This window comes from Aquarana catesbeiana, linkage group LG04 (assembly GCF_042186555.1).
Source record: "Aquarana catesbeiana isolate 2022-GZ linkage group LG04, ASM4218655v1, whole genome shotgun sequence".
NCBI lineage: Eukaryota > Metazoa > Chordata > Amphibia > Anura > Ranidae > Aquarana > Aquarana catesbeiana.
This window is the reverse complement of record NC_133327.1, coordinates 172,021,247-172,041,369: the sequence shown is the minus strand read 5'-3', so window position 1 is coordinate 172,041,369 and position 20,123 is coordinate 172,021,247. Positions and strand designations below refer to the sequence as shown.

At 42.4% G+C, this 20,123-nt stretch overlaps 1 protein-coding gene across 1 annotated transcript in view; it reads right to left on the bottom strand.

Moving 5' to 3' along the window:
- SLC25A36 (solute carrier family 25 member 36) overlaps positions 1-20,123 on the bottom strand; it is a 106,378-nt gene that overhangs the window by 70,222 nt on the left and 16,033 nt on the right. The window lies entirely within an intron of this gene.

The following is a 20,123-nucleotide window of genomic DNA, read 5'->3' as shown; positions in this document are numbered from 1 at the left end:
ATCCATGATGAGATTCTCCCGTTCCATCACATCCCAAAGGTGCTCTATTGGATTGAGATCTGGTGACTGTTGAGGCCATTGGAGTACAGTGAACGCATTGTCCTGTTCAAAAAAACAGTGGTGAGATGATTTGAGCTTTGTGACATGGTGCATTATCCTGCAGGAAGTAGACATCAGAAGATGGGTACACTGTAGTCAGAGATGGACATGGTCCAGGTAGGCAATTGCATTTAAACAATGCTCAATTAGTATTAGGGGCCCAAAATGTGCCAAGAAAATATACCCCCCCACCACCATTACACCACCAGCAGCTTGAACCATTGATAAAAGACAGGATGGATCCATGTGTTTTTGTTGTTTACACCAAGTTCTGACTCTACCATCTGAATGTCGCAGCTGAAATTGGCCAACATTTTTCCGCTCTTCTATTGTCCAATTTTGGTGAGCCTGTGCGAATTTTAACCTCAGTTTCCTGCTCTTAGCTGACAGGAGTGGCACTTGGTGTGGTCTTCTGCTGCTGTAGCCCATCTGCTTCAAGGTTCAATGTGTTGTGCGTTCAGAGATGGTGTTCTGCATACCTTGGTTGTAATGAGTGGTTATTTGCGTTACTGTTGCCTTTCTATTATCTGCTCATTCACCTCTGACCCTAGAGATGATTGTGTGTGAAAATCCCAGTAGATCAGCAGTTTTTGAAATGCTCAGACCAGTCCGTCTGGCACCAACAACCATGCCACATTCAAAGTCACTTGAATCCCCTTTCTTTCCCATTCTGATGCTTGGTTTGAACTTCAGAAAATCGTCTTCAGCACGTCTACATGCCTAAAAGCATTAAGCTGCTGCCATGTGATTGGCTGATTAGCAATTTGTGTTACCAAGCAATAAAATGTGTGTGTGTTTTACATTTTTTTTTTTTTTTGTTTTCTTTTTCTTGAGAACTTCTTCGAGGAGATGCTCAGACTGTGCAGACTGTTTTGGAATTTTGGCCTAACACAAAGGCAGCGCTGTTCTAGTCAGATGGTGAAAACAGACTTGTATGAAGTTTTCATTTTCCTCCTACCAGTTCTACCAATGGGCTTCAAGAGGTGGATATTGTGACAAAAGATCTCTATGGACATTTTGGATTTGAAGTAACTATTTACCTACGTACTTTCTTGGCTAGAATATACAAGATGCTGTCGATTTTTTTTTTTAATGCAATGCATCTTGACAGAAACCATTTCCATGTGTAAAAAAGAAAAAAAAAGAAAAAAAAAAAAAAAAAAAAAAAGGAAGAACAGTTGTACACAAAAAAAAAAAAAAAAAAAAAAAAAACCTTGTAAAATTTAATGTTCCAAAGTACAATAATAAATATCTTACAATTCCAGTCATATGACTGACTGTTCTGTAAATACAACAGGGCCAGTGTTCTATGCTGTGTGGATGCCCACCTAAGCAGGATGAGGGGGCCACCGAGGGGAACAATAGAAGGGAATAGAACTGGAGCATCAAGGGTACTCAAACACTACAGTCCACATTGATTTTAGTGTGACAGGGCAGTACTGCACATTGCAAAACTTTTAAGTTTCAGTATATGGTTTGTAAATCTGTGTGTTCTAAATATCGGGCATAGGTTCCATTTTAGTTTTGTGTGTGTTTTTACTTTTTGAAAAGGGATTATGTGGTACAACCACGAACCAAGCATTTGGCCTGCGGTTGTGGCGCAACCCAGATGGAATAAATGGGTGAGTTTGGCAGTCCAGGTCGACTCTACATGCTGCACTAAATTTCCAGTGACCCAATGCGGACATCCCCCTACAGCTGTATAGTAGACGGAGCGTCGCTTGTTTTACACAACCCCCCCCCCAACACTAGTGGTGTCAAGTTCTTGATGTGCAGAATGTGCTCTGTGTTGCACTATTTAACAGGCAACCTTAAATTGAGTGTAAAGTCAGAAGGTTTTTTTTTTTTTTTTTACTCTTAATGCAATTCCATGCATTAAGATAAAAAAGCCTATGTGCCGCAACGCCCCAAGCCGCCCCTAATACTTACCAGAGCCCCATCTCTATCCAGCGTTATCCAGGAGTGCTTCGGCTGTCCGGGACTCTCCCTCCTGATTGGCTGAGACACAGGGGCGCCATTGGCTCCCGCTGCTGTCAAAGTCAGCCAGTCAGAGGAGAGAGGGGGCGGGCCCAAACCTGGGCTCAGTGTCTGACTGAAGAGGGACCCGAGAAGAGGAGGATCTGGGCGGCTCTTTGCTAAACCATTTCACAGAAAAGAAAAACAAGATTTAACAATACACTTTAATTTTTTTTTCCCTAGAGCCCTGTGTCATTTATTCCCTAATGAACTTCTCAGGCTAAGTTTACATCTGTCCAGCTGCGGTTTGCAGTCCAGAGTCCGGTGTTTTGTTCATCGGTTCAGGTGCAAGTTTTTCCTTGAATTTGCACCTGAACTGGACCCAAATCATACAGGACTCTTTTCAAAAACAGACTGTGGCCACCCCAGATGTGTGTGAACTGGCTCCATTGAAAGCCAATCCAGTTCACATGTGAATTGGATATGGTTCAAAACGCATCTGATTTGCATATATGTGAACTGAGCCTTAGGCCTCATTCACACCTGAGCGTTTTGTAGCTTGAAGCCTGAAGTTACAAAATGCTGGAGGGGGGGGGGGGGGGGGGGATATCAATTATTCTCTATGGAGATGGTTCACATCTCCACTCCAAAATGCCTGAAGCTCAAACAAGTTCTGAAACTTTTTATTTTTTTTAAAGGCAGGTTTGGGCGTTTTTCTGCTTTTTACATTGGTGACCTTTTGGCCTGTACAAAAGTCACGTGACTGTCTGAAACCGCTATGCTCACATGTGAATGGGGCCTTAGAGGTAGAGATCAGAGTTCTTGCATGTATAATTGATCATTCAGCCATGCAGCTCTTACACATAAAATGTGCGTATTAGTCAAGCAAAGGCTGAAGCTGAGCTTGGGCTTATTCACACAGGCATCAAAATGCTGCGTACAAAAGCATACAGCCTTTAGTTTTGCATGTATATGCAGTATCCTAAAACACTATGTGCCCATTCACATGTGCTGTACTGCATTGAGAACTTTAAAAAAAAAAAAAAGCATTCACAGTCTGTATTTGGATTGCATTTGTGTGTTGCACAAGTAGTACAAGCTAAGCAGTGAAGATTTTGTAAGTAAATCCTGACCGTTTAAAAGGAGATTATGCTGAGCAGTTGAAATTGTACAGAAAGCGTAGAATTGTGTACAAAGTGTACCATAGCCTATAGTTGGTAAAGAATGTTAAATGCTTAGTATTGTCCTAATAATAGAATACCCTGGTGTCTTAATTTTATGGATTAAACAGGTTAAACTATTTATTTCAGCAGCTTTTACTTTTCAGCACAGTTGTCTCCTATGACATCTGTAGTACTGCATTGGCTATTTGTTATAGATCTCTTTTGGGACCAAGTCTAGACACAAATGATTCCTTTCCATCCTATGTAGTAGGCTTGCATTAAGTCATGTTTGAGGAATGCAAATTCAAACTATATTTAAAGGTTTCTTGTCTCACTTGTTGGCAGGTGTGGTTAGCTTGCCTGCCACTAGATGACTCTGTTTCCATTATAGCATGGTAAAGGGAAAGGTATAATTAGGTGTTAGTTCCCTGTTCAGAAAAGTCCCCCCATAGTAGAATTAGTGCCCATATAAATGCCAATGTGGAAGGAGCACGGGTAGACGGGGCATTGAAGTGAGATACTCTATAGCTCCCAAGATGTAGACTCTTGCGGAGATTACATAATAGGCCCTTTGCAGTGCTAAAATCCCAGACAAGTCCTCCTGACTTCCCTAACCTTCTTTTGCAGGTCCTGCATTTGCGTGTGTAATTCCTTGGAGGCCTGCACAGAGTCCTCTGATGCGAGTAATGGTGAAGCCTGGGAGGGAGTGTGAAATATGCGAGTAGGCCCAGCTGGGCAGAGCTATGGAAGAGACATAGGAAAGAAAAAAACGGTATACTAAGGAAAGCACCTTATCCCTCCGACCCCAGCTGCAGGATCTGTGACTTAGTGATGGAAGCTTAATGCAGTAGACTTTATGTTTATGTAGGGTGGAGGTCTTAACTCTGTGGTGCAGTATGGTGTTTTTTTTCACTGGTAATGGCGGCGATCTGCGATTTTTAGTGGGATTGCGACACTGCGGCGGAGAAATATGACACTTTTTGGGGACCAGTGACACCAATACAGTGATCAGTGCTAGATCAATAAAAAGATTACACTGATCCCTGTATAAATGACACTGGCAGGGAAGAGGTTAACACTAGGGGGCGATCAAGAGGTTAAATATGTTCCCTGGGAGGTGTTCCTAACTGTGGGGTGGGATTAAGCGTGGGTCACGCGGCCGCCGGACCCACTGATTGGACACAGCGGGAGCGGGGCACCCCCTGAACCGCGTGCACAAAATCACTTACAGGTACATGATTTTGCGCACCTGGGCCACCCTGCCGCAGCAAAATGTCGTGGGGCGGTCCGAAAGTGGTTAAATGATGTGCCCAGTGTATGCGTTTTTTAAAAATATATGCCGCTGTACACCTTATTTCTCGCGTCACTGCTCGCGATCTCCTCTTGATTTGATAACTACACTGAGAATTCCCCACGGATGTCAGCCGGGAGGAGAGGAGGGCAGTCATGTGAGCGCCGATTGGTGCTCTAAAATAAAAAAGGTATACAGCGGCATATATTTTTTAAAAAACACACACACACACACACACACACACACAGGGCACATCATTTAATGAAGCAATAACAGTGATGATAGCAGCAGGAGGGGAAGGGCAGGGAGATCAGCACTGTCACTGAAAGGTGGGGGGGGGGGGGGGGATATAGCAAGGATAGACAGCATGCTGACAGGGGCATGTAAACTGACCATGGTCTCATTGATCAGCAGCCATGATAAACGTGATCTGTTTACAGAGGGTAGGGCAGCACCAGCCACCTATTTTTTTTTTAGACGATACAAAAGGGCCAAATTACACAGCACAAGCACTGTGCTGTTATTCATGTTTTTTTTTTTTAGGGTTACAACCCCTTTAAGGCAGTTCTGAAGGCAAAAGGGGGAGGGGTACAACCTTGTACTAGCAGGTATCCTGTCCCCACTTCCAGGAGACAGGGGCAGGGCAAATTACATCAGCAGCTTGGCTCCCTCTTCCTCCCCCTACCGATGGGCCAGTAGGAGTGCAGCGATGCCTCATGCATGCGTAGTAGGGACCCGGCGCGAAGCCATAATGCTTCACTATCGGGTTCCCTTACCGGCAATGGCGGCGGCAGCACCCGACAGCTCATGGAAACATCAGCTGCTGTTCTGACATCGCTGGACTCCAGAACAGGCAAGTGTCCTATTAAAAGTCAGCAGCTGCAGTATGTGTAGCTACTGGCTTAATTTTTGTAGGGGTGGGCAGACTTCTTTAACATGGGAATTCTGTTCAATTTGGAGAGATTTCCTGTTGCATCTCCAAGACAAGAAGTCTCCCCTAGCCAAGAGTCAGGCATCAATAAATACCCAGATAGTGGAGAAGAATTAAAACCCCTAGTTCTAGGTTTACAGCATATATTTTCATATTAGAACATTAGAATTCCGATAACAAAACAAGCAACAGTTATTTTTGACAATCAGATATAAACTTGAAAAAAATAAAAAAAATAAATAAAAAAATTCTTCTTTCTTGCTGTGAGTGCTGCCTGTCTGTTGACCGTCTCTTTCCACAGCGTCTCTGCTCTTTACTTTAGAATTTTAGAACTATATAACCCAGGGCTTGACAAACATGTTTAGAATCTAGGAGCCAGCTAAGAAGTTAGGTGCCAGTTTTTTTTTTTTTTTTTTAAATCAGCTGCTATACGTCCAGATTTGCACGTCCGGGGCATCAGGCAATAAGAATAGCTCATGCCTGATGCTAAGCAAAGAAAGACCGAAAAAAAAAAAAAAAAAAAAAAAAAAAAAAAAAACACACCCAAACACACACACACACACACACACACACACACACACACCTTTGTTATAAGATTTTGCAATTAAGTCATTTTTTCTCCTTCACTGATGTGCGCTAAGGAGGCTGCACGGATGGGGCGGCACTGGTGATTGATGATGGTTTGGCAAGACACTTTCGCATCATCTTTTATATGAGATACGCTGTATACAGTTGGTGCACCTTTAAGTGAGAGTTCTATGCACATTTAATAAATTGAATATGGTTTAAATAAACGATATAAGCACTAATTGGAGCTCTTTTTCTCTCATATATAGCGAGTCAGAATGGAGGCACATCAATGGAACAACAGAGGAAGAAAGCATGATCTGTTAGTCCGGGGGTGACTAAAATGCTTTGACCAAACTTAAGTATGAGGTCACACTCTGAGGGGAGCGCCTTTCTTATGGGGGAGCACTGAGGCGAATAGATACAAAGCATGGGTTTTTGAGAATTTGTGCAGACTCAACAAGTTACAAATTTTTCCTGACATTTCATTAATTAAATATTTGACTGCACTCAAGCACAGGATTTATATTACAAGAATACACATGAATGTATGTTCTTTTATATTCACTTATTATGTTGGCACTCATATTTGCACAGGAGTATTGATACACTAAATGGTTGGATACATTTATTATCACTAGCACAGCATTATTTGTTTTAAATGATGAGATGGCACTCCCTTACCGCTGCTGTGGATGGGAACGGGCAACCGATCAAGCCCGCAACCTCATCTGTCAAACTGGGAAGATGATGTCGGAGGTGGGCGGACAGCGAGAGAAAGCTGCACTCATCACTGCACCGCCCACCAGAGAAGGGCGCTGGGTCGCAGAAAGGTGCGTGTATCCTGCTCCAGCAGGCCGCGGCCTCAATTTTGGCCAGCCCGACCTAAGTCCGTGCACCTGCGCTGCTGCGATGTAGCTCAGGCTCCAGGGCGCAATTTCCAGTTGTCATCGCGACCTGGGTTTTGTCAAACCCCGATATAACCCACGATACCTTCCTGCAAGCTGTGATTCCTGTACTGACCCCGCCTCCTGAAACTCCTCCTTTCAGCACATCTGAGGCTCAGAAGGGAAGCTCTGTGAAATGCGACACAGCAGTGCCAAATTACAGGGCACAGTGAATAGGCGTTGCATATTTCAAGGAAGTACAGGATTCTTCAAAAAGTAATTCTACAAACTTCAAGTTCGTTCAGATTCAGTAGGCTAGAAATTAATCAAATGTAAAATGCAATAAGATGTTGCAGGGGTTGTCACTGCTGATTCACAAGCCTAAAGCTTTGAAAATCACTACCTGGCCACACCTAGTCCTGCCCACATAACTAGCTCTGAACACTGCATTTACTGCCAAAACACTCCCACCGTGTGAGTTACTAGTATGGGAAGTATGCAAGACAAATTAAAAGGTTTGCCTGAGGCAGGAAAGATAAAGCAAATAAAGTATGAGCACATATAATGAAAATAAATAAATAAATAAACCCACACACACTCCATACTCGCATTTATGCTGCAGCAGCTGTCCCACATCGGCACCAAGAACTGAGCGATCACAAGGCTGTGGATCGCTCAGTTCACTGTTTGTTCGGAGCAGAACACTACTCACTCTGCTCCTCCAGTGCTCACTGGAGGGTTGGGCTGGAGAAGGGGCAGGCGCAGTTGGCTTTAGATCTCAGCTGTGCACAGAGAGGCTGAGTAAGCAGTCAATCAGGCAGCTGGGTGGAACCCGACAACATTGTTGGGATACTTCTAGAGCCTGGAGTGGCCCTGTCATGTCAGCAGGCAATAGCCCTCTATAAGCCGATTCTGGGTCAGAGGAGATCAAAACTAAGTGCACTCCTGTGACTCACAAGCTTTGGCTACAATTTTTTTCTCTTAGTTTATATGGGGTTATTAAAAAAAGATGGAACAGATATCAAATAAACTGTGAGGGATAGAAGCACATTCCACATATCACTGGATAGAGGAAAGGTTTTAAAGTTTTATGTTTCTTGAGGTTGTATGCACTCAACATGAACACAGTGTGTTGCACGACAAACATCAAAAATGGTAGACCAATTCTTACCACACATGAACAAACTGGTTGTTAGTTATTGAATTTACAGCTTCAACAATCCATTGTCTCAGATCTTGAAGAGCAGCAGGCATAGGTAGAACAAACACCCTTTCTTTTATGTACCCCTACAGATAAAAATATCAGGGGGTGAGGTCTGGTGACCTGGGAGGCCAAAGACAAGGAACAAGATCTTGCTGTTCACCTCTTTCAATTCATCGTTCCGGAATGGTGTCGCTCAGAAAATGCCAGACCACCAAGTGGAAGTGAGGTGGGGCATTATCTTGCATGATAATGAAGTCATTCAAATCATTCAAACAACCGGCTTCATATGCAGACAGTTTAGAACATGCCATACTCTGTTTAAGGAATTCCAAGTTCAACCCTTGCCCGTGTTGTGGATTTAGTAGGGCTCCGTTCGAACGCACCACAGATACGCTCAACATTTTCTGACATGCGAGGACGACCAGTGCTCTTCTGGTTGCATATGCAACCATCTTCAATTCATTTTTTTATGCCATTTGTAAATTTGCTTATGATGAGGCGGCTGTTTGTTGAACTGACAGCAGAATTTACAATGCACTTGAAAAATGGATTTGCACTTCACAAATTGCAGCAAACAAAAACAACTTCTGTGGCATCACCATTTTTCCTGTAAACAAGAAACAGCACCGCTGTATGGCACTGAAAGGAACTTCTAGGTGGGTTTTTAACTTTGAACCCTCCCCTATCCAGTGATGTGCAGAATGTGATTCTATCCCTTACAGTTTGTTTGAAATAAAAATTTTACATACCTCCATCTTTTTGAATAACCCTATGAGGCTTGTGGATCACCCAATAGCTGGATTTGGTACGGTTTAGACTGTTATACAAGAGCCTTTAGTTGTAATTTAAAATCAGGGTGGTGCAGAAAGTTTAGTTGGTCCTTTTTTTTTTCTCCCCAGCGATTTGGCAAAACACTACATGCACTTGGCAGGCCATACACAAACTAGCACATGGCTATTAACAAGCAGCAAAGGGCACACAAAGGATTTTAAATGGGCATGGCGTCCAGACTGACTCTTCTAACTATGCTAATGTTCAGAGTTGCTGCACACAATAAGAGGGGAAACAGGGCAACATGTACCAATTAGGAGACAAACAAGCTTTTTGTTAAAGCGTTCTTGGCAGTAAAAACTAATGCGATGAGGAAAGAAAAGATGAAAAGTATAATCCCTGCCTGAACAAGTGACCAAGGCCTAGAGTTCAAAGGCAATTATAATGCTTCATTAACTGGTTTACGGATGTAGTCCATGTCAGTGTTTAGAGCACTCCTAAAAACATTTTATGCAGCGTACACACGAGCAGACTTTTCTATCGGACTGGTCCGGCGGACCGAGTCCGGCAGACAATCCGATAACGTGTGTGGATTTAATCGGACCCTTAACGGACTTTTCCAGTCGAAAATCTGACGGACTTTAGATTTGAAACATAATTCAAATCTTTCCGACGGACTCGAGTCCGGTCGAAAAATCCGCTCGTCTGTATGCTAGTCCGACGGACAAAAACCCACGCTAGGTCAGCTATTGGCTACTGGCTATCAACTTCCTTATTTTAGTCCGGTCGTACATCATCACGTATGAATCCGTCAGACTTTGGTGTGATCGTGTGTAGGCAAGTCCGTTTGTTCAAAAGTCCGTCGGAAGGTCCATCGGACCAGTCCGGTCGAAAAGTCTGCCCATGTGTATGCGGCAATAGGCTTTGTTCTGAGTAAAGGCAATAAGCTAAACCTATGTGATTTTACTGTTCACCAACAGGCTGCATTCACACCTGAGCGTTTCGTTTTCAGGCAGAAAGTCACACGTTTTTACTGTGATTTTGTACAGGTCAAATGATCACCAATGTAAAAAGAAGAAAAACACCTGTAATCTGCCTAAAAAGAAGCTCCAGAACTTGTTTGAGCTTCAGGCGTTTTTAAGTGGAGATGTGAACCATCTCCATAGAGAATAAAATAGATTATTTTCCCCTCCGGCATTTTGTAGCTTCAGGCTTCAAGCTACAACACGCTCAGGTGTGAATGGGGCCTCATAGCAAGAAAAAAAAAACAAACACAAAACAAAAACAAACCACCACACACAGTTTAATTGGGGATGAAGATCTCATTCAATCTATGCATGGATGTCATGAAGACACTCAAAGCATTTTGCTGCAGTACATTATGTTTTTATATGACATTTTGTTTTAATATAGGTGAAGTGATGTTTGAATGGCAATTTTTAAAAAATAAATGCATCCTGTGTCTTTTCACGTTTTTAGCACATCTGCATCATGGAAAACCTTATTTTTCTTTTTTTATAGGCTGGTCACAGCTCATTCTAGCGGATTCTCCATAAGAATACATAAAAACAAAATTGTTTTGGCTGTCTGCAAGGCTCAGATTATAAATGTGGTTAAAGCAGAACTACACTGTATTTGATTACTTTTAATATTAAAAACAAAGTCACCCATCCAGCCATATCTCCATGCTTTATTTTTCTGAGAAATAACTGAAAAAAAAACTTCCCTAGCATTTCTGGCCATGGCCATCTTACTTCCTGCAATCCATCTGCCCTTAGCTCAGGCCTGTAGGCAGGAGGGTGTGCTTAGCTGAGAAAACCGCTGTTCCCCTCCTGAAGACTCCTGAGATGTACAATATCATTTGTTTAGGTCTGGAAAACAAGTAGTAACAACAACAACAAAAAAAAAAAAAGAAAGAAGTGTAAAAACAAAGTATAATATATTTTCCTATTTACTAATGTAGTAGCGTACTTTAGGACTTGCTACCACCCCTTCCTGCTACAATAAAAGTTCCCTGTACAAGCTGTCACTTTTTGACAAGAGCGTGCCTGTGCATGGTTCCGCCTACCGCTTCATTCACAGAGTTCTGTGAATGAATAAACTATAAGCACCGATATCCTTTGCGGCTGTCGGTTTGTAGTTCTCAATGGTAGTTCACCGATTCTTCCTGTCAGTGTGAAACTGCCTGACCATTTTCAAAACACGGCCTGCAGGGAAATTGCACGCTCATTTTGAATGTGCGATGTTCCTGCACCCATAAACGAGCTGTGTTTTTGCACGTGTGGGGGTGCTATTCAGAATGAATGGCAGCCCTGTGAGTTCTCACAGCAGCGAGTTTTCACTGTGAGTGGTTGCGGATATCACTACGATTCCCACACCGATGTGAACCAAGCCTTAGGGTCCATTCACACTACTGTGTTGTGGTAATGTATGTACAGCAATACGTGACAAAAAAAAAAAAAAAAAAATAATATGCATCGGTCTGGTACAGTGCCCTTCATTTTGAATAGTACGACAACACATACTGCCAACGGATGCAGTCTGCAGTGCAGCAAGAAATGCTACATGCACCTGTTTTGGTACATTAAGCAACCTATTCAAATGAATGGATTGCTGTAATGCAATGCCTGTGTGCTAATGCAGCACAAGAGTATAAATGGGCTCTAAAAAAAATAAAAATGAAAACTGAAAAGAGGTTTCATGAGGCTCCACTGTTCTTCCTTCAGACAACACTGAATTTTGCTGAGAAGTAAATGTAAATTATCTCAATGCAATCTCAAGCATCTCTTTGTATACTGATGACATCATTAAAGCCATTTAAATAGATATATGAATTCATCTCCAGGTTATGCCCCAGGTACAGAAGATGAAAATCGGAGGATACATTTTTAAACTAGGACAGCTTCATACTATATAGGCCAACCAGAGTAAACATGGTACACTGCATAACGCATTAGGCCATAGCCAAGCCCTTCACAATAAGACAGCTTATACTTTCACAGTAATTTATACGACAAAGACCTATACTAAAAGCAGCAACCCCTCACTAGTCCATGAGTCCTATAAGAGCTGCCTTTTTTTTTGAAAGTTCAGGGCTGTTTGCCCAATTCATTCGTCAATGCTCAGTGAGTAATTGACCTGGAACTAGCATGTGCAAGTCAGGTGCCAGCAGACCATAATATCATGCAAATTAAAAAGATAAGATCACCTATCTGAACACGTTGCACCCATATTTAGCATGCAACATGTTCAGCATCAGACCCCTCTCCCCTCCACCCGCCCGTGTGACAGCAAGCCAGGGATCTTCTCCCCATACTCACTGCCACAATTCAAAGAGGGCACGGCCATGGGAATAAATAAACTACAAGTACCAACAGCCTTTGCAGCTGTTGGCTTGTCATTCTCAATTAATTACCAGGGCGCTGTGGTAGTGCACTGATTCTTCCAGTCAGTGAAACTGCCTACCTGTATAATGTATGATGTATGGGCAGACAACATACACTGACAGTCTGCAGGAGACCTGGATGGCAGCAACGATCGGCTGACCACTGGTGCAATGCTTTCCAGGCTCCTAAAACAAACAAAAAAAAATAGCAAATGCACATTTTTTTACCTACAAAAAAAATTGTGCATTATTTTTTGTTAAAAAGGTGAACTTATACTTTAATAATGGAAATGTCCACACGTACATTCTGCAAAGTTCATTTTGGATGCATACATAGTAGTAAAAAGCACTGAAATATATAGTGGGTATAGAAAAGAATAACATTGTTCCTTTGCAGCCTGAAATGAAGACAGGCACAGCTTTTTATCCTGACACATGCTAAAGTCCCTGCTGCAGAGAAACACCCCCATAACAGGATATTACCACCTCTATGCTTTATTGAAGGGATGGTGTTATTTGGATGGTGAGCTGTATTGGATATCCACCAGACATTTGGTGTTGAGATCAAAATACCACATTTATTGGTGTATAACACGCACCAATACTTTAAGTGGGAAGTTTAAAAAAACAAAAACACAAAAAAAAAAAACTTTGAAGCAAAATAAGGGTCAGTGCCCATCTGCAGCCTCGCCATTGCCATCAATGCAACTTGATCAATGCCCATTTGCAGCCTCAAGTCAGATTACTGCTGCCTCAGAGGGGGGCAGGACAAGCGCCGACAGATTACATACAGCGAGAATCTCCCGTTTACTCGGCAGCCTCTTTAATACAAAGTCCATCCTCTTATGATAGACAGAAGACTTGTCCAATGCCACCCGATTTTCAGGGTGAAAATGTGCGTGTTATACACCAATAAATACGGTAATTCAATTTTGGTCTCATCTGACCAAAACACCTTTTTTCATGTGACCTCAGAACCTTCAAGGTGTGTTTCGGCAAAGCTCATTCGTGACTGCAAGTGGCCTTTCTTTAGTTGCTTTTTTTCTTGCAACCAAGCCATCCAAGCCACATTTGTGGAGCATTTGTGATACTGTTGTCATACAATGACCACACTTTGACATAAATTCCAGCAACTGCTTCAAAGTTGCTATAGGCCTCTTGATAGTCTCCCTGACCAGTTTGGAGCAACATCCTGATCCAGGGAGTGTCGGTTGTACCAAATACCTTCCACTTCTCAATAATAGACTTCACTGTGCTTCTAGGCATTGATAAAGCCTTTGACATTTTGTACCCATCCCCTGACTTGTGCTGGTCCGCAACTTTATCCTGGAGATCATTTGACAGCGCCTTAGTTACATAGTTACATAGTTACATAGTAGGTGAGGTTGAAAAAAGACACAAGTCCATCAAGTCCAACCTATGTGTGTGATTATGTGTCAGTATTGCATTGTATATCCCTGTATGTTGTGGTCATTCAGGTGCTTATCTAATAGTTTCTTGAAGCTATCAATGCTCCCCGCTGAGACCACCGCCTGTGGAAGGGAATTCCACATCCTTGCCGCTCTTACAGTAAAGAACCCTCTACGTAGTTTAAGATTAAACCTCTTTTCTTCTAATTTTAATGAGTGGCCACGAGTCTTGGTAAACTCTCTTCTGCGAAAAAGTTTTATCCCTATTGAGGGGTCACCAGTCCGGTATTTGTAAATTGAAATCATATCCCCTCTCAAGCGTCTCTTCTCCAGAGAGAATAAGTTCAGTGCTCGCAACCTTTCCTCATAACTAAGATCCTCCAGACCCTTTATTAGCTTTGTTGCCCTTCTTTGAACTCGCTCCATTTCCAGTACATCCTTCCTGAGGACTGGTGCCCAGAACTGGACCGCATACTCTAGGTGCGGCCGGACCAGAGTCTTGTAGAGCGGGAGAATTATCGTTTTATCTCTGGAGTTGATCCCCCTTTTAATGCATGCCAATATTCTGTTTGCTTTGTTAGCAGCAGCTTGGCATTGCCTGCCATTGCTGAGCCTATCATCCACTAGGACCCCCAGGTCCTTTTCCATCCTAGATTCCCCCAGAGGTTCTCCCCCCACCGTATAGAATGCATTCATATTTTTGCCACCCAAATGCATTATTTTACATTTTTCTACATTGAACCTCATTTGCCATGTAGTCGCCCACCCCATTAATTTGTTCAGGTCTTTTTGCAAGGTTTCCACGTCCTGCGGAGAAGTTATTGCCCTGCTTAGCTTAGTATCATCTGCAAATACAGAGATTGAACTGTTTATCCCATCCTCCAGATCGTTTATGAACAAATTAAATAGGATTGGTCCCAGCACAGAACCCTGGGGCACCCCACTACCCACCCCTGACCATTCTGAGTACTCCCCATTTATCACCACCCTCTGAACTCGCCCTTGTAGCCAGTTTTCAATCCATGTACTCACCCTATGGTCCATGCCAACAGACCTTATTTTGTACAGTAAACGTTTATGGGGAACTGTGTCAAATGCTTTTGCAAAATCCAGATACACCACGTCTACAGGCCTTCCTTTATCTAGATGGCAACTCACCTCCTCATAGAAGGTTAATAGATTGGTTTGGCAAGAACGATTCTTCATGAATCCATGCTGATTACTGCTAATGATATCGTACGTATTACTAAAATCCTGTATATAGTCCCTTATCATCCCCTCCAAGAGTTTACACACTATCGATGTTAGGCTAACTGGTCTGTAATTCCCAGGGATGTATTTTGGGCCCTTTTTAAATATAGGTGCTACATTGGCTTTTCTCCAATCAGCTGGTACCATTCCAGTCAGTAGACTATCTGTAAAAATTAGGAACAACGGTCTGGCAATCACTTGACTGAGTTCCCTAAGTACCCTCGGATGCAAGCCATCTGGTCCCGGTGATTTATTAATGTTAAGTTTCTCAAGTCTAATTTTAATTCCGTCCTCTGTTAACCATGTAGGTGCTTCCTGTGTTGTGTCATGAGGATAAACACTGCAGTTTTGGTTACTGAAGCCCCCCGATTCACTCGTGAAGACTGAGGAGAAGAATAAATTCAATACCTTCGCCATCTCCCCATCCTTTGTAACCAGATGTCCTTCCTCATTCTTTATGGGGCCAATATGGTCTGTCCTCCCTTTTTTACTGTTTACATACTTAAAGAATTTCTTGGGATTTTTTTTGCTCTCCTCCGCTATGTGTCTTTCATGTTCTATCTTAGCTGTCCTAATTGCACGCTTACATTTCTTATTGCATTCTTTATAAAGTCTGAATGCTGAGGATGATCCCTCAACCTTGTATTTTTTGAAGGCCTTCTCCTTTGCTTTTATATGCATTTTTACATTGGAGTTAAGCCATCCAGGACTTTTGTTCGCTCTTTTAAATTTATTACCCAATGGGATACATTGGCTAATGCCCTTATTTAATATGCTCTTAAAGCAAACCCATCTCTCCTCCGTATTCTTTGTTTCTAATATTTTATCCCAGTTTATGCCTTTTAGCAAGGTTTGTAGTTTAGGGAAGTTGGCTCTTTTGAAATTCAGTGTCTTTGTATTCCCTTTATGTTTCCTATTTGTGTGATTTATACTGAAACTAATTGACCTGTGATCACTGTTACCTAAATTGCCCCGCATTTCCACATCCGTGATCAGGTCTGTATTGTTGGTAATCAGTAGATCCAGTAATGTTTTATTTCTAGTTGGTGCGTCTACCATCTGACCCATAAAATTGTCCTGCAAGACATTAAGGAACTGGCGAGCCTTAAATGAATGTGCGGTTCCCTCCGCCCAGTCTATGTCTGGATAATTAAAATCCCCCATTATGATAACACTTCCCATTCTTGCTGCTAATCCAATTTGTGATAGGAGATCCGTCTCCACTTCCTCCCTCAGGTTTGGGGGCCTATAGCATACTCCAAGTATTATTTTCCCCTTAGCTTTATCCCTTTGGAGCTCTACCCATAAGGATTCCACCTCCTCTCTAGCTCCCTCAGTGATGTCATCTCTCACATTCACTTGTACATTATTCTTGATATATAGGCATACCCCTCCCCCTTTTTTACCCTCTCTATCTTTGCGGTATAGGGTATACCCTTGAATGTTTGCCAGCCAATCATGAGAGCTGTTGAACCAGGTCTCTGAAATTCCCACAAAATCCAAATCCTCCTCGTACAACAGTATCTCTAGTTCACCCATCTTGTCCGCCATGCTCCTGGCATTGGTGAACATGCCACATAGTTTAGACCGGTCGCATATTGTCCTCGTATTGGGTGTTTCGAGACTGCAACTAGGACTTGCTACTATACTCACCTTGTGTTTTTGTGCTTTGGTTAACCTACCACTAATGCCCCCAATACTAGCCTCTGGAATATCTTCCGCGCTGGCTATCTCTGCCTCTGGACCCTCCCCCCCATCGCCTAGTTTAAAAACCCCTCTAACTTTTTGGCCATCTTCCTTCCCAGCAGATCTGCACCCTCCTCATTTAGGTGCAGTCCGTCCCTTCTATAGTACCGGTTACCAACTGAGAAGTCGGCCCAGTCCTCCAGGAACCCAAACCCCTCCTTACTACACCAGCTCTTCAGCCACTTGTTTACTTCCCTAATCTCCCTCTTCCTTTCTGGTGTGGCTCGATGTACCGGTAGTATTCCTGAGAATACTACCTTGGAGGTCCTTTTCCTCAATTTAGCTCCTAAGTCCCTAAAATCGTTCTTTAGGACACTCCATCTGCCTCTGACTTTGTCATTGGTGCCACCTACAGTTATTGTTTGCTTCAGTTGCACTACCAAGGACTGAAATGCTCCAGGAAAGCTCATTTCATGCCAATCAAAATGACCACAGCTGAAAGTCAAATAGCTTTGTGTGCCATTGACAAGGTGATTAGCTACACCTGATTGAGTTTACAAGTCATTTTTTAGAGGAGGGGGGTGATCCTGTTTTTTTATTATTATTATTTTTTTTAAACATTTCTGACATGTTGGTGTTATATCTTTCACTTGGATGTTATAAGTTGCACTGGGTAAATGTAGCTGGATAAAACAAAGCAAAAGCAACAAAGTGTGATTTTAAAGGGGGGGGTGTGATTTTTTTTTTTTTTTTTTTTTATAGCCACTGTATCTATAAACTGCTGATGTCAATGTACCTTGATGCACATCACGATGCATGGATATGTACTTGGAGTGTTTCAATAGAAATTGAATCAGAGGAAAAAAAACAAAACAAAAAACTATTAGGTGTGAAAAGGCACAACGCACTTCAATACAAAAAATGTAGTACATGTTCCTTTTTTATGTGGTGCATCACATAGTAATGCACATCATGCCTTGTGGTGTTATGCATGGCACTGCATCCCAAATAAATGGCACTACAACATACATAAAGGTGATCTACCGCAACCTGCATGCGTGAAAGGGTCGTAAATATGCACAGTTCACATTAGTTTTGGTCAAACCAACTGCAAATTTAAAGTGAACCGATGCCCAGACTATGCATGTTAAAGTATTTATATATTCTGAACAGTTAGACCTATGGTATCATTAGCAGTAATCAGCATGGATTCATGAAGAATATTTCTTGCCAAACCAATCTATTAACATTCTATGAGGAGATGAGCTGCCATCTAGATAAAGGAAGGCCCATAGACATGCTGTATCTGGATTTTGCAAAAGCATTTGACACAGTTCCCCATAAACATTTACTGTACAAAGTAAGGTCAGTTGGCATGGACCATAGTGTGAGTAAATGGATTGAAAACTGGCTACAAGGGGGGGTTTAGAGGGTGGTGATAAATGGGAAGGAGTACTCGGAATGGGCAGGGGTGGATAGTGGGGTCCCCCACGGTTCTGTCCTGGGACCAATCCTATTTCATTTATTCATAAACAATCTGGAGGATGGGAAAAATAAGTCAATCTCTGTATTTATGGATAATACTAAGCTAAGCAGGGTGTGGAAATGTTGCAAGAAGATCTGAACAAATGAATGGGGTGGGCAACTACATGGCAAATGAGGTTTAATGTGGAAAAAGGTAAAATAATGCGTTTGAGTGGCAAAAATAGGAATGCAAAATACTCACTGGGGAAAGAACCTCTGGGGCAATCTAGGATGGAAAAGGACCTGGGGTTCCTAGTAGAAGATAGGCACAGCAATGCCATGCAATGCCAAGCTGCTGCTAACAAACCAAACAAAATATTGTCATGCATTAACTCAAGAGACAAAGCAATAATTCTCTAACTCTACAGGAATCTGGTCTGGCCTCACCTGGAGTATGCTGTCCAGTTCTAGGCACCAGTCCTCAGGAAGGATGTACTGGAAATGGAGCGAGTACAGAGAAGAGCATCAAAGCTAATAAAAAAAAGGGACTGGAGGATATTTAGTTATGAAGAAAGGTTAGGAGCACTGAACTTATTCTCTTTGGAGAAGAGACGCTTGAGAGGGGATATGATTTTAATTTACAAATACCGTACTAGTGACCTCACAATAGGGATAAAACTTTTCAGTGGAAGGGAGTCTAATAAAGACACGTGGCCACTCATTAAGATTAGAAGAAAAGAGGTTTAACCTCAAACTGCGTAGAGGGTTCTTTACTGTAATGCCCCATACAATCGGTCGGACATCCGATCATTCTGAACGCAGCGACGTAAAACACGTACGTCAGGACTATAAACGGGGCAGTAGCCAATAGCTTTCATCTCTTTATTTATTCTGAGCATGCGTGGCACTTTGTGCGTCGGAGGCGGTGGTCTCAGCGGGGGGCATTGACTGTTTCAAAAAAACTATTAGATAAGCACCTGAATGGCCACAACATACAGGGGTATACAATGTAATACTGACATATAATCACTCACACACACACACACACACACACACACACACCCACTATGTAACCTCACTCACACAGACAGCTGCTTATGGTTTCTGGCGAAGGAACACGAAGGCCGCGATGCAGCCACCTGCTAAAATTAATGGCTGCTTTTCAAATGTAACCAATTGGTTACATATGAATAGAGCCTCCGATTGCCCTAGACACAGTTTGTGTTCAGGGACAGCATTTGTGGCCACTCACAAACTGACTGCAGCCAATTGGCCAGTTTTTATTCACCGATTGAACAGAACAGCAGTTCTGTTCAATCGGTGAATAAACCCCCCCCCCCCCCCCCCCACAATTAGAGGGTAAATCATTGCAAGGTGATAATTTCACGTGAAGGTTGACTTTAAAGAGTAACTATACTTGCCTTGAGAAAAAAAAAAAAAAAAAAAAAACTCCCTCTGGTTGATCTATGTACATTACAAGGGTTTTAACAATTTTTGTTGCAGATTCCTACCTTGTGTTATTCTAAAGAAATCCCTGTGTGTTTGTCAGTGTCCACATGGAAAGTATCTAATGGGAGTGGTTTCATTATTATAAATCAGCTGCTGCACTTGCAGGGCTCCTATTGAGGAAAATTGCAGGGTCTGCATCCCTTTAGATGTGATTTCCTATTGGGAGTATCGCACCAAAAATGACAATTTTGTTGCAGGGGATGCCGGAAATCTGACTTGTATCCTAGGGCAGACTTCTGGGAAAATCAGTGAGCCAATCACACAAGCAGGAAATGATGTTTCTGGGGGATGTCCTATACACATTCTGTGTACAGAACACCTCTAGGTTGCCATATGGCATTTTACAGAGATGCAGATTGAATAAGGTCATTTTTTAATAACATTCAATTACAATATGATTTTAGTCGCAATAAATACACATAAATTCTTTTATTTGCCTCCCCCCCCCCCGCGCACACGAAACTGGAGTTACCCTTTAAGAAAGAAAAACTTCACATTAAATGCAGCTAGAAAGGCCAGGGATGGCTTGTTACTGCTGGTCAAGAATGAG